General features: G+C 40.5%; 1 protein-coding gene across 17 annotated transcripts in view; it reads left to right on the top strand.

The window, feature by feature from the left end:
* The window catches only part of ATP2B2 (ATPase plasma membrane Ca2+ transporting 2), a 572,092-nt gene that overhangs the window by 290,244 nt on the left and 268,468 nt on the right, over window positions 1-13,380 (top strand). For 6 of the 17 annotated variants that reach the window (XM_060765926.2, XM_060765924.2, XM_067463586.1 and 3 more), the window contains exon 1: window positions 1,882-2,295. The exons of 7 other annotated variants lie outside the window; for them this stretch is intronic. The gene's annotated coding sequence lies outside the window, so the exon portion shown is untranslated. Of the gene's footprint in view, window positions 1-1,880; window positions 2,296-13,380 lie in introns of those variants that run through there. 4 more of the 17 variants (XM_060765928.2, XM_060765925.2, XM_060765929.2 and 1 more) reach the window with 1 other exon arrangement.

Genomic DNA, 13,380 nt, shown 5'->3' with positions numbered 1-13,380 from the left:
TCTTTGAAGAGAGGGTCGGTATATAAAACCTCGAAATAAATAAATAAATAAATAAAATAATAAATAAATAAATATTACATTATAACATTATAAATATTATATGTATATACAATATACTATATTATTTATTATAGTATTATATATTATATAATAATAATAATAATAAAACTTTATTTGTACCCTGCTACCATCTCCCCAAGGGACTCGGTGCGGCTTACATGAAGCCAAGCCCACAGCACATCAATGAACAAAAGTGATAACAAATAATCAATACAGAACAGTTAAAATAAAACTCAAAAACAAAAAATACACAATAAGCAATAAACAATAACAATAACAATAACATACAGCATTTAAAAACCTATGGCCGGGCCAAATGTAATAGTTAAAATTTAAAATGCTGGGCATGAATAAGGTAGGGTAAACTAGGATAGGGTTTTTAAGGAAAGATGAGAGCACGCAGACAACCCTAAATCAATATTAAAGTGCATTTGAGGACATATTGCTAAGAGTTTTCTTTATTCTGGGAAGGCACACTGGAACAACCACGTTTTCAGACTCCTCCTAAAGACTGCCAATGTTGGGGCATGTCTGATGTCCTTAGGGAGTGAAATCCAGAGTCAAGGGGCCACTACCAAGAAGGCCCTCTCCCTTGTCCCCACCAATCGCGCCTGTGAAGGAGGTGGGAGCACGAGAAAGGCCTCTCCAGATGATTGAAGAGATCTTGTGGGTTGGTACACGGAAATGCGGTCATGCAGGTAGGCGGGTCCCAAACTGTTCAGGGCTTTGTAGGTAAGAACCCGCACCTTGAATTGGGACCAGAAAATGAATGGCAGCCAGTGGAGCTCCTTAAACAGGAGGGTTGACTGCTTCCTGTAAGAGGCACCGGTTAGTAACCTGGCTGCAGCCCGTTGTACCATAGTATTGTTGGACTTGGCCCGACAATATTATAGTATTGTTGGGCTTGGCCCGAGTCTCCTTGGGGAGATGGTGGCGGGGTATAAGTAAAGTTATTATTATTTGAAACACAACAAGATGAGTTCACAGCAGACACTCTACTGGCTGTTGAATTGGATTACACGTCGGACACTTCCCAAGTGTCTAGGACTGTGTGATGTATCAGCAAATAATGCGTGCAGATCCCAGTAAGGTAGCCTTCTGCAGCTGGCAGATGGTAATTTTGTCAGCACCGATTGTGTTTAAGTGCAGGCCAAGGTCTTTAGGCACTGCACCCAGTGTGCCAATCACCACTGGGACCACCTTGTGCCAGAGTCTTTGTAGTTCGATGATTGTGATTATGATTATGATTATTATGACAATAGTATACCCATACCCAACTTATTTCTATTTAGTTCTAAAACATTACTTTTGGAGGGGAAACTCTTTTTAGTCGAAGGAAGTTGGCACTGAAATGCAAACACTGGGTACACCTTCTGAGCCCCAAACACGGCAGCAGCAGGAGCAGAGCAGGCTGACACCCATCCTCTTTGCATCTTTGTGGCAGCTCTCCCTTCTGGAGAGAGGATGCCGAGCTGGGCACCGGCGGTGTCTCCCTCTCGCACACGCGCGCCTTCCTCCTCGTCCTTTCTCTCCTTCCCTCTTTCTCCCCTCATCCTCCCTTCTTCCTTCCCTCCCTCCCCCCTTCCCTCCCCCCTCTGATCGTGATAGGACTTGACAGTCCTTGTCCTTGAAGGTTTCTCCCATAAGTGGCATTTCCCTGGTACTTTGCCATCTTCCGTTTTTGTCATTCTCCCAAGGGAAGCATTAGATCCACAAACAACAACATGGTGGTTCAGTCCATTCTCCTGGCGAGGAGGAGGAGGAGGAGGAAGAGGAGGAGGAGGAGGAAGGGGAAGGGGAAGGGGAGGGAGTGAGAGGGAAAGCACACAGCCTCCTTTCCGTGCCCCCTCCGCCGCGTTGCTGGCCCTCCTCCGCCGGCTGTCTGCGACGCAAAGCCCTCCACCGTCCCCGGGCAGGCGGCGGAGGAGGAGGAGGAGGAGGAGGAGGAGAAGGGAGAAGATTGCGGCTCTCCTCTTCCTTCCTTGCTTGCTTGCTTGCCTTCCTCCCTGCCTTCCTCCCTTCTCTGCTCTCTGTTCCTTCCCGCAAGATGCCCTCGCGGAGAGCCCGGCGCCTCCCCCCCACCTGCTCGGCCGGGATGGTACAGTCTGCAGAGGGACTCTGGTTGTAATGTAGCTCCTCGCCTGAGCCCGCCCGCCCTGACAGATGCCCAGCACTGATTCCAACGCCTGCCCTTGCACTCACTGGGGGACATTTGGGGGATGCTCCCTGAGCCAAGTAAGTAGAGGCACAGCCCATCCCCAGGCATGCTGGCTGGGGAGCTCCATGGCTTTACAGTCTCTCTCCCTTTCCCTTCCCCCAACCCCTTCTGAGTTGATTTATTTTGTCTATTTTGAGATTGTTTGGTACTTTGGGAGGGAGGGAGGGGTGGACGGTGTGGGGTTCGTTTGGGAAAGCAGAAGGATGCACGAGCTTTTCCTTCAACTTTGGCATCATATTTTGTGTTAGGAGGAAGAAGCGATGCTGCTTCTTCTTCCTCCTCATACAAAACTGCTGCAGCCAGAAAAGCAAACCAATGGTACACACATAGAGATGGACCCCATTTGCAGCGTTGTACCTGTTTTGCAGTGCCCACCCCCCCCCCCCTTTTAAAAGGAAGAGATTCCACCTAAAGAAAATGCACGAGATATTCTATTTATTGCCGTATTGTCAGATTAGGGTTAGCTTGGCTTTTTTTTCAGAGGAGAAGTGTGACAATCTGCAAACATGCATCGAGAGTTTATCAGTCCTAACTTTCAAAAAACCACCAATATTGCAGCAGTGTGTCTGTAACAGGAGGGTATTTACTTTGTAGTTTCCAACTCAGGGCAAGCCTGACCTACAAAATGATCGCATCCCTGCAAGTGAGAATGTGCAGCTGAGTTAGGAAGGTGCTCTGAGCATTTTTTTTTTGTAGGGGAGGCATGATGCATCTCAAATAAAACTGTCCCCTTAGATGCCTGAAACACTTCCGAAGAATTTCCCCAAATGGCATGCATGCAGAGAGCGCATGATGAATCTGTGCCTGTTTCATGCACAGTGTCTTGCTCTGACAAACATCATAACAGTGCAGGAATTCCCTCCCCTTTTTGTACAGAGAGATCAGAGGCATCTGATCTCTGGTTTAAGAAGTGACCCATCATCCATCTGGTTTGTACCAGGCAGCACTCAAGCCTTTTCCCTACGCTTTGATTTACTGACTTTTGGTCGTCCTGAGCAAACTTGACCGGTTGCATTTACAACTCACATCCCTATTTATTACTTAATAAGATTATTAACTGAGGTGGGACTGTTGAGCACATTGTCAATTCCGGTAAATAAGTAGTGAAGTTTTTGACATGAAAAGAAAAGAAACTAGAAACATCCTATGTATTGTCAAAGGCTTTTCCTAGTTTCCAACAGACCTCACAGCCTCTGAGGATGCTTGCCATTGATGCAGGAGAATCGTCAGGAGATAATGCTTCTAGAACATGGCCATATAGCCTGAAAAACCTACAACAACTGCAGAAACATCCTGCTTTGCAAGAAAACTGGGAATTCCCTCCAGTAGAGTAGGTGTTGGCATGAATTTAAAAGACTTTAGTGCAGTAAGGTCTTCAATTAATTTGACCTTTCAATTACACATCCACACTTATGACATTAAAAGCTAAAGTCAGCATTATAGTGAATTAGGATGTTAAATGGGATGCTTATATACAGATCTCATGCCTTTCCTTCTGGATGCAAATTTATTTGTGAATAAGTGGAAAAAGATAGGGATGGTGCATGATGTAAGAATTGAACCCTCCTGTTTATTGCAAGCTGAGAATGTATAGATCTGCTGTAGAATATGTACAGATTGTTCTGTGGCAGGAGGTTTCCAGGAGCAGTTTTTCCATTTGGAACAAGGTCATCCATATGGGTGATTGTTCACTCTCCTACCTATTCTACAAATAACTGCAAGACTTGGGTCCCCAGCAGGCTTTTGGTTGTGTTTCATTGCTCACTTTGTTCACCTTGCCTTTCTTTCATTTTGGGTCTGAATGGCTACCTGAAAAAAACAGGTTGCCTATTTGCCTGGAGGTGCTGGGAAAAAGGAACGGAGGGTTGCAAATAGCACAAGAAGCGAAGGGTTCAAGGGAGGTGATACATAGTCATGCAGCATCATTCTATTTTCTTTGTGCCTGTATCCCTGTGGAGAATTGATTTTGACCCAGCACATCACAGTTAAATATACTTACATTTCCACAGAAGAGACCCTCAGCCCTCCCAAAGGAAAATGGTTGGCGTCTTCTGTCACTTATGTACATAAAAAGGCTCCATGTGTGTTTATTGATGCAGTATTTGAGGGGTTTCTATTAGCTGTCCATGAGAATGTTCACACATGATATGAAGTCACAGGCTATGCTTTTTCAAATGCTTGCAGGAAAATGATTTTACATGCGTTTTTTCCCCTCATAAGTTTTAACGTGCGTCTAGAAAAAAATATTAAGCAATTTCCCTATCACCCTGACCTCATTTGCAGCTTTCTGTAATACAAACCTGGAAATCATATATGCTAAAAGGCCGAGCAAGCTAAATTGTGTTAGATCTATTTTACCCACTCCCCCTCCCCACCTCTCTTTAGTCACGACCACTTATTATGCTGTGTTCTTTACCAAAAGCTGATCAAGCATTTTCTTCGTCTCCATCAGATTTGTCCTTATGTTCAGAATTCCAAGCGTCTCCTTTGTCTTCATACTAGTGCTATAATTATTTTGCAGTCTGATGGGATGTTATTAAGGAGACATGACCTTGCAAGTGCATTCCAACCTTGATCTAAGGCTCATTACATTGCAGTAAAACCCCAGGACCTGATATTTATGCATGTAGTTAAATTGGACAGTCATATAGCTTACTAAATCTGAATCCATCTGCCCATACCTAGCAGTGCTGAGATGATGTGGCAAGCGATTAACCCTACAGAAGTCCCTTGCAGTGAAAGTTGCATAATCTCTGCTTTTATCTTTAACTGGCAAGGAATACCTTCTTAGGCAACAGACTTATGGGCTTCTCAAATTCCCATTTTATGAACAGGGAAATATGTTAATTGCCAGAGCATGTTTGCCAAGCCCTTGAAAAGGAAAGCCTGGCTGAAAATGCCTAGGTTCACTTTAAATAAATAAATAAATAAATCTTTGTTGGGGGGGGGGGATCTGAAGCAAAAACTTCAGAAAACTAAGGGCGAGGGAGTAAGTTTAACTGCGTTCAGTATAACCGCTTCTTGACTATCTTTGTTAAGGGTTTAAGTTGCAATATTCTAAGTCTATTTATATTTATGTAAAAGGATATTCCCATAGAATGGAAGGGACTTCACTTTGAAGAGAAAATGCACAACTTCAGTGTTATTTGTGAATTTAGACTTCCATTGCAAAGTTTCTTGCAGCATCTTTGGCAATTGTATTATTATTATTTCTTTTTTAGACCCCAAGATAGCAATACTTTGCAACTTGGTCCTGCACATATTTTATCTGGGATATGGCTGAGTCTAATAGAACATTATTTTGTGTATGCATGATTTTGTGTGTGCATGGTAAGGATTGTCACCTGTCTTTAGATGTTGTGTAGCTGCAAGTTATGCAAATATTTAAATATTTTAAAGGTGGGCACATCAGTATCCTTGTGTGCAGATAGCATACTGGTGCTGCATAGTGTGCTGCAAGCTGTATAGTGCTCCTTCAGGTGTAGCATAGTGTCTAAGGATGCGATAGAAAAAAGTCCCCAATTTCAGACTCAGTTCTGCTTTGAGTTCACTAGGTGGCCTTAGCAAGCCACCAGTCTTTCAGCCTCACCTCCTTATCTGCAGGTTGGATATGATGAATGTACCATCCCTACAGGACTGTTGTAAAGTATATTGAGATGATATATGCAAAATGCTTTGAATGTCTCAAACCTTCATGTAAATGCCAGGTGTTTTATAAACATTGGTTCAGGTTTGTTTGGGATGTCTCATAAGGTACCATATAGAAGAAATGCTAATTGTACTGCAGAAGTGGGGGATCCATGGTTCTTCAAATGCAACTGAACTACAGTTGTCATCATTCCCGATGTTTGGACTTGTTGGCTGGGCTGAGGAGAAGTGTGGCTAAGCTGCATCTGCTAAGCTCTCGGTTCTCCTCACCAACCTAAAATGTGCAATATATTGCAAAAATATTTGATTTGGTGTAAAATGAAGTATTTTTAGCACTAAATTCAAGACTATAACACACTGTACATATTTGAAGGATTGGTGAATTGTATTCTAAGGATATATGATCAAGCATATTTCTTGCATGAGAAAGTATACTATAGCATTACATTTTTCTGTATACTGCATAGATAGGGAAATGTTCTGCGGTTGTAGTGGTTGTACTGGGCTAAACATTTTAAGACATGTGCAAAACATGGGTTCTGCAGTCACAATGAGTAATTTTTTTTAAAAAAAATACAAACATGGAATGAATAAGAGGCTACTCATTACGGTCATAAGTGCACATTTGAAGCAACATATCGGGAAAATAGGCATAGGATGTGGCAGAAAGGCAGAATTAGTATCACAAAGGTCATAGTCATCATAAATTTTATTCTTGGCCAGTTCAGGCCTCAGAATTGCAGTCCCCACTTAGACCTGTTTAAAGGAAGTGCATTACATTTGCATAGATCACATTATGCTATGATGTCTAATTTATGAGATTTCTTCATCAGATCAAGAAACCATTATGGGAAGGAGACAGGTGAAGTGGGAAGGTTACGCCCGAGGAGGCAAAATGTATATACATGCTTCATATCTGTATAGTTTTGCTTTCAGACATCTGAGACCATTTTTCATTAGATTTAATTACATTTTACATTTTAAAATATTTTTTAAAAATATATTTTTATAAGAAGCTAGTAGTTTAAAAGTCCAAATTGAAATAGGTACAGTAAGCACTGATTGGGCTTCTTTCGAGTAACCTTGTGCAAGATTCTACTGAATGCAGTTAGTGAAGTATATGTTTCTGGGGCATTTCTTCTTTAACCGAAAATGTGGTGCTGGAGATAGAACTAACGTGGAAAAAAACGGGAAAAGTTCCTGAGCCACAAAAAAAGAAGAGCGGTTCAACATATTTAATTTAGACTGTTTGATGGCTTCTTCATCCAAAATGCATCCAGAGACTACTTTTTCTTTCACTAGTCTCTAGTTTTATGATTTTCACTTTGGTGGCCAACCTGTAGATGCTTTTAAAAAAGTGAGATATTGTCTCTGTTTTGCTGTTCATGCAAAATTCTGGCAGCAGCTGTTGTTCACACTGTTTCTGTAGTGTAGGCAAATACAGCTGCAACAGGATTAGATAGAAGGGAATCCTGTTATTTGCTGCAGAAGTATTACTGCAACCTGATTCTCGAGGCCTGTGGTTCTCTAACTCTCTTTCCTAGAGGTGATGCTGCTAAAAATACGGCTAGGCAGAGGATGAGGAGGAAAGGGTATAGGCAAATAACAGTCTTTGTGAAAAAGTGCTTCACTGTCATAAGCTTTGCGAATTGAGGTATGCCTGTCACATGACAAAAACATAAGCATTGGGGCATACCAACACTATACAGTTATAGTCTTGTGACACTACTTTAACTGCCATGGTTCTCTGGTATGAAAAATCTGGGACTTGTAGTTTCATGTCGCACTTAAGGGTCTTTGCAATAGATTTCTGACACTGCAGTTAGCAGACTGTGCTAGAGACTTTTAGGTACCTTGGCAAACTATACATTGCAGGATTCTGTAGGAAAGGACCACATTGTTAGCCTATGTTTGCAATTTAATACACGTGTATCAGCCAGAGGTAGGAAATAATTTAGCATTTAGTATTAAATGGTGATGGAATATGTCAACTAAGAATTGGAAGAAGCAAAATTGTAATTAACCTCTTCAAGTAAATGGAAGATATTGTGTTTTGCTTTGGAAAGTGTTGTGGGTTGACACCTAAGCTTCCAAAAGTGATGGCTGGTGCAATAAGAAGACGTAAGGTACAACTCACTTTTGGGTGGGAGGAGGAGGCCAACTGGCAGCCTCTGAATAAGAGAAAATGGTCCTTTCTTTCACTGAATTCAAAGAGAAACATTAATTGGGCAACATAATTCTACATTTTACTCCTTATCTAGCATTGGGAACTATGGCAACAAATTACATTTGCATTTGCATGCCACTTAATACTGCGTAGCATGCTGTGCAATTTTTATTTGTGCTTACATTGATCTGCTATTATGTGTGTATTGTTTTTCAACTTACTGATAGTGAAATGGGGGTGGGGTAGACTCTGCCTTGCCCAAGGCTGTACAAACAGATAACTGCTGAGTGAGGGTTGGAGTCTCAGAACAGAACAGCTTTGTCTCTAGTTGGGTCAGATTATGATGAATTTCCTTATAAATTTCTATTGCCAACTGGAAAGTCATTGCACTCCTTGCTTTAGATGACACAGTGACTACTTTATATCTTAGGAGAAGTGTATACTCAGGCTGAGGAGGTTCTTCTCATAAGGTACATCTACACTCTAGAATTAATGCAATTTGATACCACTGTACTTGCCATGGTTCAATGCCATGTACAAAATCTTTAGTCTTCTCTGCCAAAGTGGCCTGGTGCCTCAGGAAACCACAACTCCCAGAATTCCATAGCATTGAGCTATGGTACTTAAAGTGGTGTCAAACCACACTCATTCAACAATGTGATACCCCCCTTAGAAAGCATATCTAATAGGAAGCGTTTGTCGGTGGCTATTCCTGGACTTTGAAACTCCCTATTTTTGGAGGCTGGAATTTTGCTCTCTTGGCTGCCCTTCTGATTGCCAGCAACACTTTTCTATTCCAAAAGGCTTTAAAATAATCTTTTCAATGCATTTGTTTAAAAGATTTTAATTCTGTGGATAATTTAATTACATTTTAACAATACACTTTTGTATGTTTTAATGGGATTTTTATGTATATTTCTCAGTATTAGTTTTAATTTTTGTAAGCCAACTTGGGTCCCTGTTTGAGAGAAAAAAAACCCATTGACCTCACCAACATCAGTCATCTGACTAAACTACCAGGGCTCCCAAAAGTAATCTACAATTAGGTAGGATTTTAAAAAGGGGCCCGTTATGGAATCAGTGAGTTATGTTTCTTAATCATCCTGAGTTTCTCTTGGACATTACCACTGTTGTCATGTGGGTCTGGTGGTCCATTGGCTTCCAGAAGATTGTATTAATTCAGACCTGAGGAAACACTTCCCAATTCCTGCTCAGCAATGACGCTCAGTGGTTGAGTTTGGTCCAGTCGCTCTTACAAACTACCAGGATCCAGTAAGGATAAAAATACACTAGTTTCAGTTATTTTGAGAAAGGCAATGCTTGTTTTAAAATGCTTTCAATAATTAATAAAATAAATTACAATAAAATATTTTATACTATTGGATTGGGAAACGGTTTTTATTTCATGAAGGGGATACATGACTTTTGTTGCTTGCTGTATTTCCTCTTTGTTTTGTACGCAGGTTGGCAGTTTGTCCCTTTCCCTCTCCCTCTACTGCTGGGTTAAATGTGATGCTTTTCCTTTATAGAAATAATCAGTGGGAAGGAGAAAAAAAGCATATAGGTGACTATGAACAAAGAATGATATCAATTAATGTTCTCCCTCGAAGGATGTTTTCTATTCCTGCCGAAATAAACTTGTTATGTACCACTCTTCACCAGTGCTTTCTTAAACACACAAAATGAAGTGCATCTTGAACAAAATGACACGCAGATGGGCCAAGTCATTTTGTTGCCCAGGGCAGAAAACCCAGAGGAACGGCTTGTGCTTGTGTGTTTGTGTTGCCTATCGTATTCTAACATTGGGTTTATTATGTGTTGTATTGTTTTACTGCTCTAGAATTAAAGTTCACCCGCTTTGAAGCTTCTTTTACAAAAGTTGCAGTGGCAGGGGAAATGACTGGAATAAATTAACCAATAATTAACAATCTACTCCACTTGAATGGTATGCCCAAGTTTAGCTAATGGATGGATTGGCTTTAGTGGCAAACAGTAAACGGATCCGTTGACATAATTCTCCTTGATGAATTGGGCAGAGGTGCAACTCTCAAGGCTATCCCATCATATTTTTGTTATTACTATTTCTGTATGTGTCAGCCCTCTCTGCCTTGTGAAATACTGAGCAAATAAATCACAGTCAGCCCTCCATATTCACCATGAAAGTAAAAAGCAAAAATGAAAAAAAAATGCTATTTTGTTTACCTGAGAGAACCCCTCTCTAAGAATCTTTAGGTTCTCTGGCATAAGTCTGTTGAAAAACTGCTAGAAGATGACAATAGAATCTTATTGGAAGATGCTCTCTCTAGGAATCTAGATCCTCCAGTGTGACTCCATGGTCAACTTTCAGAAGATGTTGCACTGGAGGACCTAGACATTCCCAGAGAGATGTTCTCACTAGGAATCTTTGGATCCTCCAGTGTGGCTATATGGTCACCTGCCAGAAGAAGTTGCACAGGAGGACCTAGACATTCATAGAGAGAACTTTAGAATCAAACCCCTCAATGATCACATCCACAAAAGTCAAGCATGCAAATGTGGAGGGATTGCTGTGTTGCCTTATTTATTCACATATGTTTATTTATATAATGTGACAAACATTATTGACTGCAAAAGTGAAGGATAGTCATGAAGTTCAAGATACCTGTTGTGCTATTTACAAAGGTCCTATATCATAGGATAATCGCTAAGGTTGCATGATGGACTAGCTCCCTCTCCCCTGGCACATTTCTTCCAAATCTGCAACAGAGGGTCAAACTCAGAAGATGTTTCCCTTTTTCTTATTTCCAAAGGAAGAACATGATCATGATCAACAACACTGGTAGGAGGTTCTTTCTTTCTATGCCTTGCTAGTGAAGTGACTAGAAAAAGAAATAAACTAATTTAATATAGCATTGGGCTGCTTATTTTAAAGAAACATAATAGAAAGTGTGAAATACTTAGTAATTAATGTAATGCATATTTTGACCCACACTTAACATACATCTATTGTGCTAAACTATAGCAGATCTGTGTATTCATATATATAGAGAATGAAAACATAATATATCATGGACTACATCTGGAATTTCTCACTGTCAGCTGAAGTATTTTGGTAGCTATAGGAATTCTGAGAGTTGAAGTCCAAAATACCTGGAGGGCCAAGGTTTGCCCATGGCTTCTATACTCCAACAGGTAATTCTTCCAAGCTATGTGGAAGAATTCAGATGCAACAATAGCCAGGCAGCTGTTTCTGGAAGCTCACAATCAAGATATGGTGAAGCAACTTCCCTCAAAAATTTGGAGGTCCTATGAGATATTGGCCCTGAAATATGGAGGCTCCATTTGGGATAGCCTACATGGCTAGAAATTGATTGAATGTACTTCACTTGGCAATATCTTTTCTGAGATGTGTGACATGAATTGTCAAGGGTCCAACATGTCAGTAGTGGCTAGTAATGCTGAAGGTGCTTCATATGATGTTGCATGTATTTCTAAGGCAATGGTCACATTATTCAATGGCCACACATTTCAAAGTGCTAGCTTTAGCCTATAAAGCTCTAAATGGTTCTGGCTCAGGCTACTTGTCTGAACATATTGTCCCCTACGAATCAGCATGTAGTTTAAGATCTTCTGGGGAGGCCCTGCTCTCGGTCCTGCTGGCCTCACAAGTGTGGCTGGTGGGGATGAGAGACAGGTTCCTCTCAGTGGTGGTCCCTCGGTTGTGGAACTCCCTCCCTAGTGATATCAGAGCAGCTCCCTCCCTATTAGCCTTTAGGCCTCTGTGAGCAGGCCTTTGGAAACTAAGGCTGTGCAGTATTTTTGAATTGAATGTGTGATGTTCTCCTTGTGCAATTGACCTTGGAGTGGACTCAGACCATGAACTTGGATGCTGTGTTTTTTAAGTTTTTAACTTTTAAAATCTGTTTTAATTCTGTTTAGTATGTTGCAATTTTTGAAATGTTTAGGTGATTATGTTGACGCATGGCGTTGTGTCATTGTAAGCCACCTTGAGTCCCCCTGTCAGGGTAGAGAAGGGCGGGGTACAAGTATGGCAAATCATAGATTATAGGTGAGTCCTGGTGGTTTTGCAAAACAAGGGAAATTGCAATTAACTTTATAAGCAATGCTGGCTGAAGAGAATAAGCAAGAAGAGGAAAAAAGAATGTCTCTGTGTGTGTGTGTGTGTGTGTGTGGGGGGGTTGACTTTGTCCCATAGTGGGGTTAAATGTGACTGGCCAATAGGGTACCTCTCTGGCAGCTCTCATGAAACTAAAAACATTTTGTGTCCCTTCCTGCTGTTAGAGTAAGTTCTGTGATGCTAATTCCAATCACATTGGGTTTTCACCATCATAAATAATTCAGTGCATTTTTCAAACATGGCTACTTTGTCCACCTCATCTTATCTTTTAATAGTTCTAACTTTAGATACTATTGCTGTAATGCTGGGCATCATAATAACAGAATCAATATGAGTTACTCAGAACGCAATCTAAGACCTGTTCTGACAACTTAGGCCTGTTTTGGCAGTCTTTATTTGTATTTGTGGAATTCATTGAGTGTAGATGAGAATATTTTGGCTTTCTTAGGCATTTAGTTACATTTGGAACAAAAAACTCATTATTTTCCTATTTTGGCACGTACATTTCCTGCAGTATTTGGAATTAGAAAGCTACATTTCCAGCATTAGAGGATTCCAAATTATTTATGGATATTGAATCCTCAAAATTGTCAGGAAAATGCATCACCTTTTAGAATGGCAGGAGTCAGGCCTAGGAGCTTGTGCCATTATCTTTACTTGAAAGGCCTTTACTGCCTTTCATTTCATGCTGCATGTCTCCTTCGTCTCTTTCCTCTGCTAGAATTATAATGATTGATTCTGTGTGTTCTAAAAATATCCCTATTGATGACTGATAGTAGCACACATTTTCAGTGTTTGAAGCTTTAATGTTAACAGTTTCAGTGAAACAGAATGTTTTATGTTCTGTCTTTTAATAATGAGAATAAATATTGCCGAAGGCAATTTTGTATACTTTTAAAAAACTGTGCTATATTTATGTCTGTGCTGAATTTTCTTATTCTAGAAATATTCTGTTAAAACCAAATACTGCATGCACATTTTGACACTGGTTAAATGTTTAAGCTAAATATAGCTTGCTCATCAAGACTAACAAGAATGTATAGGATTTACTGGAATTTGTTTTTATTGTTTCCAGCTCAGAGAACTATAAAACCAGTTGTCAATATTTCTTTTGAAATATAAGTTTTGAAGGAAAATGTGTGATGTTCTATTTTTGTTAATGTGAAGGAA

The sequence above is a fragment of the Anolis sagrei genome, chromosome 2, assembly GCF_037176765.1.
Source record: "Anolis sagrei isolate rAnoSag1 chromosome 2, rAnoSag1.mat, whole genome shotgun sequence".
Classification (NCBI taxonomy): Eukaryota; Metazoa; Chordata; class Lepidosauria; order Squamata; family Dactyloidae; genus Anolis; species Anolis sagrei.
Note: the sequence above shows the minus strand (reverse complement) of the source record. Positions and strands in the feature narration are given on the sequence as shown.